At 49.1% G+C, this 18,719-nt stretch overlaps 1 protein-coding gene, 1 long non-coding RNA gene and 1 pseudogene across 3 annotated transcripts in view; 2 read left to right on the top strand and 1 right to left on the bottom strand.

The window, feature by feature from the left end:
• The window catches only part of Ston1 (stonin 1), a 41,548-nt gene extending 31,658 nt beyond the window's left edge, over positions 1-9,890 (bottom strand). Inside the window, exon 1 of one of the 2 annotated variants that reach the window (XM_013118520.3) lies at positions 9,766-9,890. The gene's annotated coding sequence lies outside the window, so the exon portion shown is untranslated. The remainder of the gene's footprint in view (positions 1-9,765) is intronic. The other variant, XM_005077284.4, reaches the window with a different exon arrangement.
• Positions 1,968-2,802, top strand: LOC121136504 (annotated as a pseudogene).
• A 148-nt stretch (positions 9,891-10,038) lies between the features above and the next one.
• Positions 10,039-12,905, top strand: LOC121136759. The gene is made up of 3 exons (XR_005873875.1): positions 10,039-10,233; positions 10,688-11,446; positions 12,393-12,905. It is a non-coding gene; the product is annotated as an uncharacterized LOC121136759 (long non-coding RNA).
• The last annotated feature ends 5,814 nt before the right edge of the window (positions 12,906-18,719 follow it).

Raw genomic sequence — 18,719 nt, 5'->3', positions numbered from 1 at the left:
TGTGTGCTGGGGGTGGGGTGGTGCATCCGTGGTCAGGGGACAACCTGTAGGAGCCGCTTCTCTCCTTCCACCGCGTGGGTCCCAAGGACTGAACTCAGTTCGACCCATCTCACCATCGCATCATTATAGCTAAGGTAAGACTCTTGCAAAACCCAACAATCTCAGATAAATAGAGATGCCAGAGGGCCCAGATAAATGATGGCCACAAAACAGGCACATCTTCAGCCTTAAATATTCAAGGAACAGCTAGCTGAGCTCCTCCTCCCCCACTCGAGTCTGCATGCATCCCCACCCTCCCATGTCTCAGGTCCTTCATGTCCCCCCCAAGGAAAACCTAGGGCCCCGAAGCATGAAGAAGACAGATGCAACCCCCCCCAGGAAAACCTAGGGCCCCGAAGCATCAAGGAGACAGATGCAACCCCCCCAGGAAAACCTAGGGCCCCGAAGCATGAAGAAGACAGATGCAACCCCCCAAGGAAAACCTAGGGCCCCGAAGCATGAAGGAGACAGATGCAACCCCCCCCAGGAAAACCTAGGGCCCCGAAGCGTGAAGAAGACAGATGCACCTAGGGCCCCAAAGCATGAAGAAGACAGATGCACCCCCCCCCAGGAAAACCTAGGGCCCCGAAGCATCAAGGAGACAGATGCAACTAAAACATTAGCACAGAAAATGAAATCCAGGGTTTGGTTTCCTTCAGAGGCAAAACCACCAACAGATAAAGAAAAGAGATGGTTCTAATGACAGGGACACAGTGGCTCTTTGGTGACCACAGTCACCCTGCTGAAAAGCTCAGCAGCTAAGTGGTGAGAGGTCCCAAATGGCCAACTCAAAACTTTAAGGAAACTCATCCAAGAGCATTCTAAATATATTACCGAGAAAACGGGGCCTATCTGGGGGTGCGGCCACCGCCTCTCAGCTTAGACTCCATGAAGCACAGTCCTTGTTAGGAAGAATTAAGCAGAGGACAGACAGTGGGAATGACTGCTGTTTGTGGATATTAACATACGCCCAGGGCTTGCTATATCCTGGGGTCTCATTTGGATTCGGGTACACTTATCAGGCTTTCCTACTGATGTTTTTATAGAGGAAGCAACTCAGCCGCAGAGATGTTAAATCACTTGCCGAAGGATGCACATCCAGTCGGTGGCGAAGCCTGCCTTGCAATCCAACCCTGCTTAACTCCACCATCTGTTTGTCCCCCCTTGTGGCTGGTAGCTGCAGTGGAGCCCGAGAAAGCAGAGGGCTGTGGCCAGTCTGATTCCTTAAGGTTAGCAAGAGAGCTGGCTGGCGAGATAGTTCCGCAGTTAAGAGTATTTAATGCTCGCCCAAAGGACTCAAGAGTGTCTCCTAGCCCAGCTTCCTGTAATTCCAGCTCCAGGGGCTCTGAAACCCTCTTCTGACCTCCATGAGCACCTGAACATACATGTCATACATTCACAAAAATATACACAGATAGACATCAATAATAAATGAATCCAGAAGCAGCAGGACTGCTCAAGGGAAGCACTTCAGGACACAGTATAGGCAAGAAAAAAAATTTCTCAACAGAACCCCACCAGCACTGGAAAATAGCCCCAAGCATTAACAAATAAGGTTACACAGTGGGGAAAAGATTCTGCACAGCAAAACATACTGCTGATAGAGTGAACAGACAGCCTGCAGAATAAGAGAAAAACCTTTGCTATCTGTGCCTCAGGCAAGAGCTTACTACACAGAATATACAAAACCAAAAACAAACCTACAACAACAACAACAACAAAAACTACACACCAAAATTCAAAACAACAAAAAAGTACCAATCAATAAATGGGCCAATGAACAAAAGAAAGAAAGGAAGAGAGAAAGAAAGAAAGAGAAATGCAAATACCCAATAACGACTTTTAAAGCATTCGTGATCTGAACAGATGGAAGGTTCTTTTCCCTTCCCCGTCTCCAGCAGGCTGAAGTCATATACCTGCCTCCCCACATGTCTACCTGGTATACAAGGAGTAACAACACTGACTCACATGATGGCAATAAAACATTCCCCAGTGAGGAGAACCTCACCACCCTGCAGGTCACCACCGAAGGCCCTCAGGGGACCCCTATGCCAGAGGCCTGTTCCGTATGAAGCTCCTACTAGGCAAAGACTTCCCTGCCTCCGTACCCAAGAGACACTCCCTGACTAGGGTCTACGAAATGCGAGTGCCGATGGTGAGATCTGTGCCAGCATGATCAAGCGGGACTGGATGGCTGAGCCGGGCATCCAATGTGTGCTGCTGACCATCAAGGGCCTGCTGATCCTCCCTCACCCAGAGTCTACAGCCAATGAGGAGCCAGGCTGCCTGCATCTGGAGGACTAGGCAGAGAACCCTGCCCTGCCCTGCCCTGCCCTGCCCTGCCCTGCCCTGCCCTGCCCTGCCCTTGCGCTCACAGAAATCCATGGGGGTGCAGTTGGCACCGGCAACAGAAGGGTTGAGGCTATCTGGGGCCTGGCCAGTGGGGCTACATCCTCCTCCTCTGACCCTCTGACCCTAGCAGACAAGAGGCGGCACTGAGGTGACTGTAAGGGGCTAGGGATGGACTGACAGACAGATGGACAGGTATTGGAAATATGGACAAAATCTACAGGAAAACAATGACCGTGAAAGTGGTGTAAGACATCTGCAATAGAAATTGCTAGTTATTATTCACCTAGATAAAAGGAGACAGGAAGGACCTGGAGAGATGGCTTAGCTGGTAAAGGAGCTCGTTGTGCAAACCCAACAATCTGGACTTGATCCCCAGAACCCATGCAAAGGAAGGAGAGAACCAACTCTAAAAGTTACCTTCTGACCTGCACATGTGAACTGCGGCACACACGTACCCCCATACACATGCATCACTCACACACACACACACACACACACACACACACACGGGGGGGATGATAAGTATTTTATAAGGTGATAGCAAAATCTAATATTGTTTTTTGTTTTTGTTTTTTGAGACATGGTCCCTGTGTGCAGTTTAGGAGCCTGTCCTGGAACTTATTCTGTAGACCAGGTTGATCTCAAACTCACAGAGATCCACCTCCCTCTGCCTCCCAAGTGCTGGGACCAAAGGTGTGCACCACCATCGCCCGGCAAGATCTAATATTTTTTTTTTTGGTTTTACAAGACAGGGTTTCTCTGTATTGTTTTGGAGGCTGTCAGTCCAGCCTGGCCTCGAACTCACAGAGATCCGCCTGCCTCTGCCTCCCGAGTGCTGGGATCAAAGGTGTGCGCCACAACCGCCCGGCTAAGATCTAATATTTTTAAGACGTCATTATAAGCCAGGCCTGTGCTGCAGTCCTATAATCCCAGCTACCAATGCCTGCATGGGACACATACAGAGTAAGTCCAAGGCCACTCTCCACAATTTAGTGAGATCCGATCTCAGAATGAAAACAAAAAGTGCTGGTGACATAATCGTTGCATGTGTGATGCCTGGGTTTAATTCCTAGAGATGTGGGAGGGGCATCAGCATGAATTAAATGTAATGTCAGGGAAACTCTCGGTAGAATTTGCTCTGTCTGTGTGTAGGCAAGAAAACAAAAAGTGATTGACATAAGCTAGTAAAACCTGAGGGGGGACACAAAGTCCTCCAACACTAAGAAAGTAGTAGTCACAGCAATTCTGTTGTGTGTCCTTGTATGGCAGGGGCTAGTCTAATATTTTCTTGTGCATTATCTCCTTGAGAATGCTTTGAGTGGAACTGTTATTATTTATATTTCAAGTATGGGAGATAGAGGGAAAAAAACAAGGTCACTCAACTATGAAAACACAAATGCTGACTGACAGGTGACTCAGATAACATTTACTAAGCCCACACCCAGACATATTTATAAAAAAAATGAGAAAAGAAAACCCTAGGAGCTATTGGAGAGAAGACAATCATTCACCATCAAATTTCTAACGAGCAGCAATAAGTTTGGGAAGGTGACAGAACAGCGCCTCCCACACACTGAGGGAGATTTTTACGTGGAATTCTCCACATCTGGGTGACCTCAAACTAAAGACACTTTCAGGAACACAAATATTTTAAAACTTACCAAGGGGCCTGTGCAAGAGAACTTCATGTAATCCCAGAACAAAGGGGATGAAAATAGGGTGCAACTTTGAGATCAGTCTGAGTTACAAAGCTAATTGAAGGCCAGCCTGGGGATTATAGGAAAACCTGAAGGGGAGGAGGCAGGGGGGTTAGCAAAAGGAGGATCAGAGATTGTAAATTTACCCTGATGTGATGAAAAAGGAAACTCAAAAGAAATGTGTGGAGACTCCATCCGGTAGTCACCGCCCCCAGGCCTGGAGAAGGGGCTGCTCTCAGCAGAGAACCTGAGTTCAGTCCCTAACTCCTAGTATCAGGGGACTCACGGCCCGTGACTCAGCGGCAGGCCACCCGCATCCTCTCTAGACTCAACCACACACGATTTAAAATAAAAGATATTTTTAGAATAGTAGCTGCCCCCTAAATGCCCTGAATAAATACGGTGAAAAGCTGTGGTCCAGGAGAGAAACCGGAAGCCTAAGAAAGAATGCATAGAGCAAGGGGGAGCTCACGGACCCCAGTCTGACAGCTGGGAACCAGCACAGGACCCAACCAGGCCCCCTGAACGTGGGTGTCAGCTAGGAGGCCTGGGCAGTCTATGGGGCCTCTGGCGGAAAAACCAGGATTGATCCCTAGTACACAAATGGACTTTGGGAGCCCATTCGCTATGGAAGGATACGGTCTCAGCCTAGACACACAGTGCGAGGGCCTAGGTCCTGTCCCAAATGACGTGACAGACTTTGATGATCCCTCATGTGAGGCCTCACCCTACCTGGGGAGTGGGATAGGTGGGGGGCTGGTGGGGGAAATGGGAGGATGGGAGGGAGCTGGGATTGGTATGTAAAATAAGATTACTTTTCATTTAAATAAAATTTATTTAAAAAAACAACAAAGAAAGAATAGGTAGGAAATAGAGAGTGTGCGTCATTATTTGTCAAAAATAAAGGCCCAGAAAGGCCTACTTCTGCACAAGTTGGCTGTGAGCTTCCTTTGGCCAAATGAGAAAAGATAAACACCAAATAATGGTGGAGGAGACAGCGCCCCCATTAGAGGCCACAGGTAAACCTCTCAAAGGGACACTCATATTCCTACCACTGAGACCAGAAAGAAATCTTTTATTGTATTAAGTATAAACAAGATCTCAAATATCAGTATGAGTGGGATAATTTGGGAAGGGACCCTTCACCCCTATAACGATTTTTCTTCCTTTTTTTGTATGTGGTGGGTGTGGGCGTGTCAGCACAGGTGCCCGTGGGAGCCAGAAGAGGGCGTCTGATCCCTTGGAGCCTGAGGTAGTCGTGGGCCACCTGGCACGAGAGCTGGGAACCAAACTCAGGCCCTCTGCAAGAGCGGCACTCTCTCTTAGCCAGGGTCTTTCTACACAGCCCTGGCTGTTCTGGAACTCACTCTGTAGACCAGGCTGTCCTCGAACTCACAGAGATCCGCCTGCCTCTGCCTCCAGAGTGCTGGGATTAAAGGCGCAAGCCACCACGGCCCGGTTTACAACCTATTTTCAATGAGGAGGTCACCATCATTAGAATCATTAACCTTCCAGAAACAGAAGAGAGGAACCCTTCTGGCATCTAAATCAGCAGGATCTTTTTTGGTGACTTGGGACACACACACACACACACACACACACACACAAACTGATCTTTCTGAAGAAATTAGGTAGGTACCATAAAGGGGACGGATAAAATGACCTCCAGGACCTGGCTGCCTGTGGGCAATGCTATGGGATCGAGTCTCAGAATCACACCAAATGTCTCCATTAAACCAGCCAACCTTGCCCACACACCCACGGACCCAGGCTTCCAGGTGCGAGCTCACGACCCTGTTTACGAAGGACCGAAGGACCGAACATCAAGACACAATGAGATTCTCTACCCCTCCCACTCACTTCCGCTGTAAAGAACAGCGAAAGCTCCAGAGCACAGCTCTGGCGACATAGTCTGCCTAATCTTTAAAAAAAATCCAGCCTCGCCCGGTGGTGGTGGCGCACGCCTTTAATCAAGGCTGGGCTGGTCCGACAGCCTCCAAAACAATACAGAGAAACCCTGTCTCATAAAACCAAAAAATAAAAATAAAAAATAAAAAATCCAGACTCATACTGGAACTGCACCAGAATCCCATGGGGGTTCCTGGAACTCCAGTCTGACTGGGAAGCTTCCAGAGACTTCTGGACACATCTCACATCTCACAGGGTAGAGCTGTTTCCCAACTGTGTTGTAAGTCTGGAGCAATTCTCAAAGACTCCCAAAAAGAAAGAACCGTGGAAGGCAAAGGATTCGGGAGGCAGATTTTAGAAGCAGCCAAAATATTAGACTCTTTATTAAAGCAAGATTTTTTTTTATTTTCTCCATAATAATATTGATAATTTGTGTGCGGGGACAGTGGATAGTAGTGGTTGGGGTGTGTAAACTTTCACCACCGACCTAGGTTCGAGGCTTGCTTCCCACAGTTAACACCTGCACAGCCACGGCGAATTCCCCTCTAATCCTGGTTTCTGAATCTCCACAGTGAAAATAATAATAGTTCTTACCTCGAAGACTTTTAAAATGAAATACTCCGTGTGAGTGTTTTAACACTCGCTGAATGCTAGCTGGCATTACTGTCAAAAGCTGAGTAACGCTGACACACACACACCAAGGAAAGCAAAAGCAACTCTAATCCCCCCATCCATTTCAAAGCATGTAATTCCAATTGCTACCGGCGCATTTTCTAAGAGCAAAAGGCTAGTGCTTTCTAATCCATAACTTGCTATTTAAATTCACCCCCCCAGCCATCCCCCCGCCACACACACTCTAAGCATCTGCTATGTGATCAGTATCCTATACCGAGTAGTGCTATATTAAAGGCCACGTGGCATTCCTCCGGTTGAGTTTATTCTTTGACAGGCCCTGCCCTCTTCTCTCGAGATGTAGGTCCCACAACATCTATAATTCTAACCCATCCCACTGGGCCAGACGGTGGCTGACATCCTCCTGGCTACTTAGAGATGGCTTCCACCTCATTACCCACGCGTCACACTCACCCTGAGATCAGAGACCCTTCTGTGGTCTTCTGACATCTCCAGCATCTCGCCACGAGAAGCCCGGACCAAGGCTGCTTAGCCAACCTTGGCAGCTAGATGCGTGGCAGACTACCCTGTTTACGTAGGTGCAATTCCATAATGGATACAAAAGGGAAAATGGCCAGATGGGCAGTTTTTCTCCAAACAGGAGAAGGTTGACTTCCGGGGCATTAGATACAGGATTAAAAATTCTGAGGAAGAGGAAAGAACCGGAAATTCTTATCAGGGTACGTTGTTTTCCTAAGCCATGGGGTCATACAAGTTCAGCGCTTACTTGATTTACATGAAGGAGGTCCTTTATGATGCTCTAGACCACGGACAGAGCCTTACTGATTCGTACAGATGTGAGGCTGTCAGACCACGCAAAGTGAGTTATATCCTGTTTAAAATAGGCCCCTCCCCTACTTTCAATGAATTCAGCTTTTAAAATCCCTGTGTGTTTATTTATTCTCTCACAATGCCATATGTATATGAAATGTACTTTGATCATCTCACCCCTCATTTCACTGACCTCTGGTCCCTCCCTGTCTCTGTCTCTCTGTCTCTGTCTGTCTCTGTTTCTGTCTCTCTCTGTCTCTGTCTCTCTGTCTGTCTCTGTTTCTGTCTCTCTCTGTCTCTCTCTGTCTCTCTCTCTCTCTGTATCCCACTTCTCAGGACTAAAAGCAGTTATGAGTCTCTGTACTAACCACGGTCTTTAAATCTTCACTTCTCCCCTGACCTGCTTTTGTGACACTTGTTATGATGCCACTGTTGTCTGTAGAGAATTTCAGAGGCTTGTCTTCCTTCAGAGCTAGCTTAAGGACCTGAGTTCAGATCATTCCCCAGAACCCACATAAAACATTCAACTTGGCACAAATGGGGCATGCCTGAGCAGAAACATTTGACAGTCTGTTGGAAAAAAAACAAAAAACAAAAACAATGAGCCCCAGATTCAGTAAGAGACCCTGTCTCAAGGGAAGAAAGCAGAGAGGGTGACTGAGCAGGGCACCCCACACCCTCCCCTGCCATCCATAGAAGTGTGTCCACACACATTCGCCACACACACATAAGAAACAAACAGAGGTGTGTATCCCTCACATAAGGGGAGGTGCAGAATCCCCCTGCAGTTCCTCCCACACAGCTCGGTTTTGATGAATCCCCGGCTGCTTCCAACTGCTCTGATTCTGAGCCAGTGATACAGACCATCAACCTCACCCAGTCCCTAAAACACCACAGAAGGACATCAGAAACTAGTCCTGAATCCCATGGTCCTAGGCAAGACTCAGAGGGCTTTCTGGAAGCACCCAGAGAACCAAGCCCGTCATGGAAACATTGATTCGGCCATAACAGGCCCCGGCATAAAAACCACACAAATGAGCTAACCGGCTCTTCCATCCAATCAGAACTCAGCTAAAGCTACAGCCTCGGGGTGGTAGAAAAAGTGTGCTGCCTTTTTCGTGCGGCCTGTGGTCCTCCTCGTTTGAGCCTCTTCCATTATTCTTCCACTTGTTTGCAACGGACTGCAGACGGGAAAGACAACAGCCTTCCTGTCCAAGCATGTCAGGCAAATTAAAACCTCCAGCCTGGGGGGAGGCTGCAATAGCTGGGTTAGAGCAGTCTAAAAAAAAAAACAAGCTCCCACCAACACAGCTAGTGGAGACTGAACCTCTACTTTCGGACGATCAGCTTTCTGCATGGTATTTTTATTTACTGTTAGCTGCTTTTTGTTTGTTTCACTTATGAAGAGGGGGCGGAGCCTGTGCTACATACGTGGGTTTAATGTGGAGAACGAGGCGGAGTGGATTTTCTCCGCGCACTGTCTAGGGTCCCCAGCCATCCAACTGAAGTCGTCAAGGCCTAGCAGCAATCACCTTTGCCCCCTGAACAGAACCTTTTGGCTAGCATTTTATTTTTCCTTACGAGCTTTGCCGCTCAATTAGATTAAGTGTCATCGCTGGGGGTCTGTACAGTTGAAAGGAAAGGAGACGGACGACAGACACTTAGATGGACGACAGACACTTAGACGGACGACAGACACTTAGATATCCAGGATGGGTGCTACTGAACCACACACATAGTAGAATCCTAGAAGGAATTCACTTTCGTTCGCACCTGCACCCAAAGTCCACGTGCCTAACCCAGGAGCAGGCCAGCGCTGCAGCAAATACTAGGGCAGAGTGTTCCCACGCCTGTGTGACCCCGTGGCCCGGCTGGCTCCGCCTGGCTGGTCATCGCAGAGGTCAAGATGCAAGTGAACCCAGCGGCGGCGAGAAAGTACAGGACCCCAGGAACAGGAGCCAGGAAGGCTGGGGAGCGGGGTATCTTAGGTGCGGGGAGCTCTGAGGGGACAGGGTCTGGTGCCCAGGTCTGGGTAGACCATGCATGGGGCCCTACAGTCCCCTCCCCGTCCTGCCCGGGAACCTGACCGTCCCGTGCACTTGGGTTTTCCTTTCTTTCCAGTTAGGCCCAGGGCAGACAGAAGTCTGCTGCGGAGCCCAGCCCCTCGCGGACCCAGGACGCCCCGTAGGGTGTCGAGGATGGGGAGCCCAGGAGATGTCCTCTGCCCCCGCCCCCAAACTCCAGAGAGCGGGGAGGGGGCGACCCCACCCTGGAGAGGGGCTCCCGCCAAGCCTCCCCCTGCCCGTCCCTGGGGCTGATCACTCACGGGCAGCGCGGCTGGGGCTCCGACTCTGGCCGCGGCCTTGGCCATCCACACAGGGAAGAGGAGAGGGGAGGAAGGGGAGGGAGGAGGGAGGGAGGGCCCTGGCTACGGCGGGGAGGGGAGCATCCAGCCGGCATTCCTTCAGTCCCCGCCCCGCTTCCCCTGCGGGATCCTCCCTTCTGGCTCCTTCCTTCACCGTGGATCCCCAAAGTTTTTCTAGCGTGAGACTGGGCATTCGCTCCTCTCCACGAGCCAGCTGTCCCGCGCCAAGTCTGCAGTTTCCAAAAGGAAGAGACGTAGCTTCACCCGCAGAAGCTGGAAAGGGGGCGTCACCAAATTTTTCTGGAAGCCTCTAGGAGGGCCTCCTCTTTCCTTGCAAAGTTGAAGCAGCCGGGTCCACAGCGAAGGATGGGTATGGTCATGCTAAAAATCCCTCCTTCCTGGGTGAAATCCGCACTCACAGATGACCAGGTGAGTGAGAGAAGGGCCACGCTGTGTGTCGAAAGCAGGAATACTATAGTGCTTCCTGCGTGCCCCCCCCCCCCGCCCCGGGAGAGCGCACCAGAGAGGACAAAGCATGGGTTCCAGAATAGCACTTTCTCTACTCCTTACCTGCCAACAGGTGACTGACTCTGAGCACATCTCGGCCTCTTTCCCGAGTGAGACTGAGCCAGTCACAACAACAAAAACGCATGTAGTGCACCCTTTGTCCCGGAAGGACACCGCATCCCCGAATGGAGACTCGAGTTGGACTGGCTAGAGTGTGCGTGCAGCAAGAGGGCATCCCAGGCCCGAGGGTGGCTTGGAGTGCTCAGGAAGGACGGGAAATGGTGCAATGGAGTGTGGCGCGTAAAAGAAATCATGAAGGTTTCTAAGCAGGGCATTCTGACTCGAGTGGGTTCCCATCCTCTTTTACATTCCCCAGGACGGACACTCAGTGGGACACCCAGTGAATACGCGTGCGTGTTCCTGCAGTCGAGAAATATGGGTTTAGTGGGCCTGGGAAGAGGACGAAGAGAACCTGTGCGTAAGTTAGAGAGCCCATGAACATCTCGACCTGAGTGCTGGGCTGCTAGGTGGGAGCAGGCGCAGAATCCTGGTGGAGCATCTCCCTGAACTCACACAGCAGTGCGATTCCTCTTAAAAAACACCTTTCCTCCTCTTCCTCTTCTTTCCTCCCTCCCATGTCTCTCTCTAGCTCTCTGCCTCTCTCTGTGCCTCTGTCTCTCCTCCCACGAGGCTGCCCTGCAGCTCCCTCTCCTCCCCCATAAAGAAATGCTCCACGTGAGAAACCCACACACACACACACCCGTGTAGTTTTGGTGGCCTTGGAAAACCTGGTAAAACAGAAAAGATATTCAAGTAGTCCGTCCAGCCACTAGGATCCAGGGAGGAAACGGATCTCCAGAGAGGGCACTGGCGTGTCTGATGCCCCACAGTCGGGCACACTCGGGATGACGCTATTCTCTGGTAGGGTTTCTAATTGTGTTTGCACTTAGAGCGCAACGCAAACAACAGAAATAAACAAACGGAAGAAGGAGTGCCCCTCACCTCCCCCATTTTGCCTCATCACCAGCGTAGGACTGAGGTCTGGCAAGCGAAAGCCCAGAACACAGGAATAAAAACCTGGTGACTTCGGTGGAGATTTTCCTATGGAAGCAAACAGGAGCTGGTCAGCCTTCTGGTAAGGAGGTGAGGGGACCTAAGAGCAAAAAAGGGCAGAGGAAATGAGAGAAAGAAGGGAAGAAATAAAGGCGGGTCTGGGCACGCACGGCTCTGTGGCGCTTGCCTACCATGCAAACATGGAGTTTGATTGCAGCACCATGGTTTGTGTATATGTATGGGTGTGTGCGTGTGAGTGTGTTCAGAGAGGCCAGGAAAGGGCAACAGGTCCCCTGGAGATGGAGCGACAAGAAGTTCTGAGCTTCCCAGCATAGGTGCTGGGAATGGAACTCTAGTTCTCTGTCAGAGTAACACAGTGCTCTCAATCATGCAGCCATCTCTGTAGTCCAGAGCACCAAATTACATAAATGATAGATAGATAGATAGATAGATAGATAGATAGATAGATAGGTAGATAGATAGATAGATAATAGATTACAGAGAAGATAGATGATAGAAAGATAGGTGATAGGTAGATATATAGAGATAGACGATAGAGTAGATGATAGAAAGACAGGTAGACATATAGAGAAGATAGATAGATGATAGATAGATAGATAGATAGATGACAGATAATAGAGATAGATAGACAGACAATAGATGATAGACAGATAGATAAATAGAGATGACGGATAGACAGTAGATTAAAAAGGTAGGTATCTGAGTTATGCTGTCGCTATGCTTCTGCACCTTGTGGCACTGGTTTCCAAGGAGGCCAGTCCATCTCAGAAATGTCATGGCTAACTGAAGAGAAGAGGCATTCAGAAATCAACACTCTAGCAAAAGTCCCTACCCCTACAACACTTTGATTTTGTCATCTTTGAGATAAGCAGTGTGGCCTTGGCTAATGGGATGGCTCAGCTGGTGAAAGAAATCTCACAGAAACCGACACTTCTGGGGAGCCGAAGGGCGTGTAATCTTCTAAAGACCGCCGCAGTTCATTGAAACCTGGTCTATCTTTTTACTAGGAGCATCCCTCCCCTCCTGTGACTTAGCATCGCTCTGGAGCTTGTCACCTTTACAAACACAGATCTCTTTCTTCTGACTCCAGCAGGAGTCTCCCGAGAAGCTGCTCTGACAGCATCCTTTCTGTAGTCAAGTCTGGGGGTGAACAGCTTAGCCTGTCCACCGCTAAGCCACCACAGCCCTGCCACCAGCTGGGACCTCGTTTTATTCCAGCTTCTTTCCCTGCTGCACAATACACAGACACCCAGAGAACCGACTTCTCATTTGTATCCAGAGCTTTACTTTTCCCGACAGCCTTTTCATGGAACCACTGAGATCCCAGATTCTGTTATAAACACTTCTGGTATGGTCTTTCTGACCTTGTAAACCTAGTAAATGGAAAAGATGTTGAAGCAGTCGGTCCGACCACCAGATTCAGAATCACAGGATCTTCAAAGTTTCTGTAGTGGGACCCGGGGATAACTCGGATACTTTAGAATTCTTCAAATTCAAGTCAACTAAAGCTATTAGGATCAATAGACCTTGGGGCGGGGGGGGGGGGGGGTCAGGCTTAGTCTCAAATGGTTAATGAGAACACTATTTCTCTCTCAAACTTTTTTTTTTTTTTTTGGTTTTTCGAGACAGGGTTTTTCTGTATTGTTTTGGAGGTTGTCCTGGAACTTGCTCTGTAGACCAGGCTGGCCTCGAAGTCACAGAGATCCGCCTGCCTCTGCCTCCTGAGTGCTGGGATTAAAGGCGTGTGCCACCAGCGCCCGGCTCTCTCTAAAACTTTACAGCAATAGTCTCTGTTTAGATGATAAGAACCATTCAAGGGCTGGAGAGATGGCTCAGAGGTTAAGAGCACTGGCTGCTCTCCCAGAGGTCCTGAGTTCAATTCCCAGCAACCACATGGTGGCTCACAACCATCTGTAACAAGATCTGGTGCCCTCTTCTGGCCTGGAGGCAGAACGCTGTATACATAATAAATAAACCTTTAAAAAAAAAAAAAGAACCATTCAAGACAAAGTGATAGCTCTGGGGAAACCATACTAAAAAAGAAATCACTTGGTACACAGACATTTTACATGTATGAAACATTCTGGGCTGCCCCGAGCTTCTGCTAACTGCCCTTTCCTGAGGAGATTCAACTACACTTCGGATGGGGACTTCCTGAACTGAAACGCCTACATCTTCACTCAGAATGCCATCCAAAAGCAACTGCATCAATTCCAACCAGTCAGCAATTGACAGTCATTCATCATGAAGATGACACCTTGGTGTGGCTTGAGCCACACTGACTGGTGGCCACAGGTGGTCCAAGGCTCAGTGCCTAAGAAGTATCCAGTGAGCATCTATTGCCTGCCTCCTATGTACAAGATGCCCTGCTATTCAGCAAGGGTCAGAGTGTAAGGCCTGGTTCCTGCTTCAACTACCTGCAGGTGTTGAGGTAGATGACATACATTAAAATACAATGTGAAAACTGTCCGTCTAACCCCAGCTAAAGAGGTGACCTAAACAGTAAAGACTGTGCACTGATGCACATCACAGCAGTCAGGACGCTGAGGAAGGAAGGTCATGGACTCAAACCCTAGCAAGAAGGAAGGAACAGTGGAAGAAAGGGAGGGGAGGAGGGAGAGAGGCCAAGGGAGAATATTGTTTAGTATTTGAACAGGATGTGACTGACATTCTGTTAACTGGATTATTTCTATTCTTGGGCCTCGAAGATTTCCCTCCTGGGCATCCCACTATACTCCCTAGTGTTTAAGAAACCACTGGAGTGGGGTTCGGGAATAATTAAAGCCTCCAGTAAACCCAACCCCAAGGTTCCACCCGGCTAGTTGCTCTTTGAGGTTCCTCCACTGGAAGGCTCCACCCTGCTCCCTCTGCTGGGTTCTCCTAGTCTTTTCAAGGAAAGTTGTTCGAACATTCTCTAGCCTTTTTTTGCAAAGATTTGGAAGAACAGAACTACACTCGCCAGCTAGTCTCCTAATTCGGAGCTAATTACTAAACTGAGAGGAATTCGCTTGCTGACAGCCCCCCCCCATTCATGACTATGGTATCTGAGGACACGGCTCTCAGCCAAGAACAAATACTTCCTCTTCAAGCACAGAATGGACAACCCTTGCTGGCGTGGCTCTTGGATGTTTTCTCAGCTTCATCTACATTGTCTATGGTCCTCTTTTTGTTACAGTTCCGGAGTCTTTCTGAGGGCTTTTAAGACAGGGAAGGACTGGGGAGTTAAGATCACTTGTTGCTGTAGCAGAGGATCCTGGTTCAGTTCCCAGCACCAACATGGTTACAACCATCTATAAATCGTACCTGTTCTGTCTGGGGATTTTTACCATGGTGAAGGCTTTCTGCCAACTGAAGAAAGTTTCTGGTTGCAACTCATTCTGTGGCTTTAAGCTGGTTGGTTCTGCTTGTTTTAATTTGTTTGCAAACTGGGTTCTTTGGCTCACTTGCTGGTTTTGTTTTTATTTTTGTTTTTGCTTTTTATGCACGTGTTAAGTTACCTCTGTCTTGCAATGACCAAATACTTAGAGAAGAAAGCTCAACGGAGGAGAGTTTTACTTTCGCCAGTGGTTTGGAGAGTTGTCAGTGGAGCCTGCAAGGGAAAGTCTGGCAGCAGATACATGTGCCGGGGTTGTTCATTTCTCTGTGGTCCAGGAAGCAGAAAGAACAGGCAGGACTATAGGGGCCACTCCCACAACCCATTCCCACCAGGTAGGCCTTACCCCTACACTCCGCAGCCTTGAAAACCGTCCACGAGATGGGCACCGAGCATCCAAAACATGAGCCTGTGAGGGGCGTTTCAGATATAAACAGCCGCAGCAGGCAAGGAACTTAGAAGCAGTCATGTCAAAGGTGAACTTAGGAGCAATCAAGTCAGTTAACCTAACAGTGTCTCACCATCACACCAGAAGCAACAGCGCTGCCCGGAGAACGGAAACCTCCTCTTTGGATGTAGAACAAACTACCCACTCCCCACCCCCGTCAGAGTGGTTCTCACACGCTTTCCCAGACATCATCTGCCAATGATGCTGCCATCTTCGTGTTAAATCCCATTTTATATGACAACCCAGTGCATCAGCTGTAGAAGCCAGCAGCACTGCATCTGACAACTTAATGGGTGACGTTGACACACGACGTGACAAGACACACACTCACCAGTCTCTCAAGGTGTGCCTGAAGGCTCTTCTCCACGCTTCCATGGCTTTCGGTGTACACGGTGCCTCCAGGCATCAGGAGCCAAGCAATGGGCTTCCCTTTCCCACTAGACAATCGTTTTTCCACTTGGAATTTCTCACCACACAGTTTATTTTTTATGAGTACATTTCTAAATTATTTCTTTTTCTGTTTAGGGGTGCATTGTGTCTCTGTGTGTGTATGAATGTTTTGCTCACAGAAACCGGAAGGTGTCGCCGACTCCCCTAAAGCTGAAGTTACAGGGGTTGAGCCACCTCGTGTGGGTGCTGGGGCTAGCATTTCAGTTTTCTGCAAGAGCAGCAGGTGCTCTTCATCAATGAGCCATCTCTCCAGCCCCATGAATAAGTTAAAATGTTAGCAATTGCATCTTTATTAAGAGATGTGTGCTTGTGATCTCTTTCCTAGTTTCCCAAATTTTCAACAATATGCACGTGATATATAATCAAAAAAAGGTAGGAAATGTCATTTTAATAAGTTGTCTGGAAAAAAGTTGTCTTACTTAGGATTTCTATTGCTTCAAAGAGGCATAGTGGGGCTGGAGAGATGGTTCAGAGGTTATGAGCACTGACTGCTCTTCCAGAGGTCCTGAGTTTAATTCCCAGCAACCACATGGCGGCTCACAACCATCTACAATTCAATCTGGTTCCCTCTTCTGGTATGTAGGCAGAACACTGTATATGTAATAAATAAATAAATAAATATTTTTTAAAAAAAGAGGCATAATGGCCATGGCAACTCATTTTTTTAAAGATTTATTGTATATACAGTGTTCTGTCTGCATATATTCTTCAGGCCAGAAGAGGGCACCAGATCTCATTATGGATGGTTGTGAGCCATCGTGTGGTTGCTGGGAATGGAACTCAGGTCCTTTGGAAGAGCAGCCAGTGCTCTTAACCTCTGAGCCATCTCCCCAGCCCCCCATAGCATTTAACTGAGGTGTTACAGCTTCAGAGGTTCAGTCCATCATCATGATGTGGAGCATGACGACATGCAGGCAGATGTGGTGCTGGAGAGGTAGCTGAGAGTCCTACATCGTGCAGGCAACAGGAAGTCTGCTGAGACACTGGGCTGTATCCTCAGCATAGGAGATCTCAAAACCCGCCCCCACAGAGACATACTTCCTCAACAAGACCACACCCACTCTAACAAGGCCACACCCACACCAACAAAGCCACACCTCCTCATAGTGCCACGCCCCATGAGGTTGGGGGGGCAGTTACATTCAAACCATCACACAAGTCTGGATGCTGTCGCCGTTTGAGGCCCTCAGGATATATGCACCTCCGTCACTAGCTGGGTCTCCTCTGCCAAGACCAAGAATCTCCTCTGGTTTTTCACTGCCTGTGCCATGAGAGGAGAACATTTTCGGGAGTAGGATGAAGAGGTAAGTAGAGGGTTCTCATGAGAAGAGCTTCTGGAACTGAGAGTGTGAGAGGCAATGGCTATCTGGGATGTTAAGTAGAGGCAATCTTGGGAGAACAGCGGATCTATCAGTCCAGGGAGCAACCAAGACAGCCCCCAGTGAGGCCGGGGCCTCCAAGAGAGACCTGCTTCCTTGATGTGGAGCCTCACACGAGGGTCGCCTAGACTGGCCCCAAAGGCCCGTCCACCTCAGCTTGCCAGCGCTGAGACTAGTGCACACCATCAGCCCAGCTTGAGGCTCCTTGAAGACGCCTCGGCTCAATTGAATCTGGCCCCACTGAAGAGAGAGTTTATATACCTGGGGAGAGGACGAGGAATGAACAGATGGGACCACGATAAATACACTTTTTAAAGGTCATTATTGGCTTCGGAGAAAACAGATTTGTATAGGAAAGGAGAAGTCATACGTTATGTGACTTGGCTACCGTGTGCATCTGAACAGTCACAGGGAAGTTTACAATGTGTATCAACGGGAGCAAAAGGTGAGTGAAAGCGGATTTCTCTCTACAGGGTGGGGAGAGGGTCAATTAGGAGGCTGGCTTTTGTTGTGTTAGAATAGCCTGACTGGAGACAGCTGAGCCAAACCCGTGGGAACCCACGCACTCCAGAGGGCAGCTGTGGAGCCTGCATGGAGCTGAGCTAGGCCCTCTGCATGGGGGAGACAGCTTGGTCTATTTGAGAGGCCCCTGGCAGTGGGACCACGATTGGGTACATGAGCTGGTACATTCTGGAACTCTCATTATAAACAAGTGACGACAACAAAGTTAATGGCTTAAGTATACTAAACTCGTTTGAGAGTTGGCAAGGTCTGTCTAGGAGAGAAGTCAGCGGGCTGGAGAGATGGCTCAGTGGTTAGAACACTTGCCACTTTCACAGAGGATGCACACGACAGGCTGTGACTCTAGTTCCAAGTGACCCAACGCCCTCTTTGGCCTCTCCAGGCACCAGGCACACATGTAGTACATGTACATACATGCAGGCAAAGCAGTCATACGTATAAGAAATACTTTAAGTCGGAGGAGAACAAAATCACGCCAAGGGCTGGAGACACAGTGGCAGTCACGAGTGTCTGCTGCTCTTGCAGAGGACCTGGGTCCCATCCATTGGTCGCTCACAACCTCCAGCGGCTACAGGCATCTGCTCTCGTGTGTACACACGCACCTACAGTTTTTAAAAATAAAACGTTTAAAAGCTATGTCAAGGCAAATATTGTGTCCAGCCTTTAAATGGCTCTGAGAAGCTAGCTGAGAGCTTTCCGGGCCTGAGTGGCGGTGTGAAGCAGCAGGCTGGCTGACGTGATGGGGTGACTGAGGAGGAGTGGAACCGTTTACCCTCCGGACCCGTAGCACCCAGAGTGGAAGGCAGCATCCAAAAGTCCCCCTGGTGAGCAGGCCCAGGCGTGCACGAGGGTGACTGTGGCCAGGTTGCCTCGGCCCTCTAAACTTTCATTGTCTGTTAGACAGTGACAAGCCACTGAGCACAAAACATCTGCTGTAGCCTTAGGAGAGGGTTGCAGGGACAGGCATCCAAGAGGCTGCACTGAAATGACTTGTGTCTAGGAGAGACCAAGGGGTGCCTGCTTGAAAGGAGGCTCCCAGAAAAACTCAAGGGCCTCCTAGAGGCTGGACTGTCCAAGAGCTCAGAAAGTCTACGTCTAGGTCGGGTGGTACTGGCTGCATCTCCAGTTTCCTTTAGCGCATTGTCACAGACAGACTGAGAGG

The sequence above is a fragment of the Mesocricetus auratus genome, unplaced genomic scaffold (genome assembly GCF_017639785.1).
Source record: "Mesocricetus auratus isolate SY011 unplaced genomic scaffold, BCM_Maur_2.0 Super-Scaffold_100676, whole genome shotgun sequence".
NCBI lineage: Eukaryota > Metazoa > Chordata > Mammalia > Rodentia > Cricetidae > Mesocricetus > Mesocricetus auratus.
The sequence above is the reverse complement of the archived record's forward strand: the minus strand, read 5'-3'. Positions and strand labels throughout refer to the sequence as shown.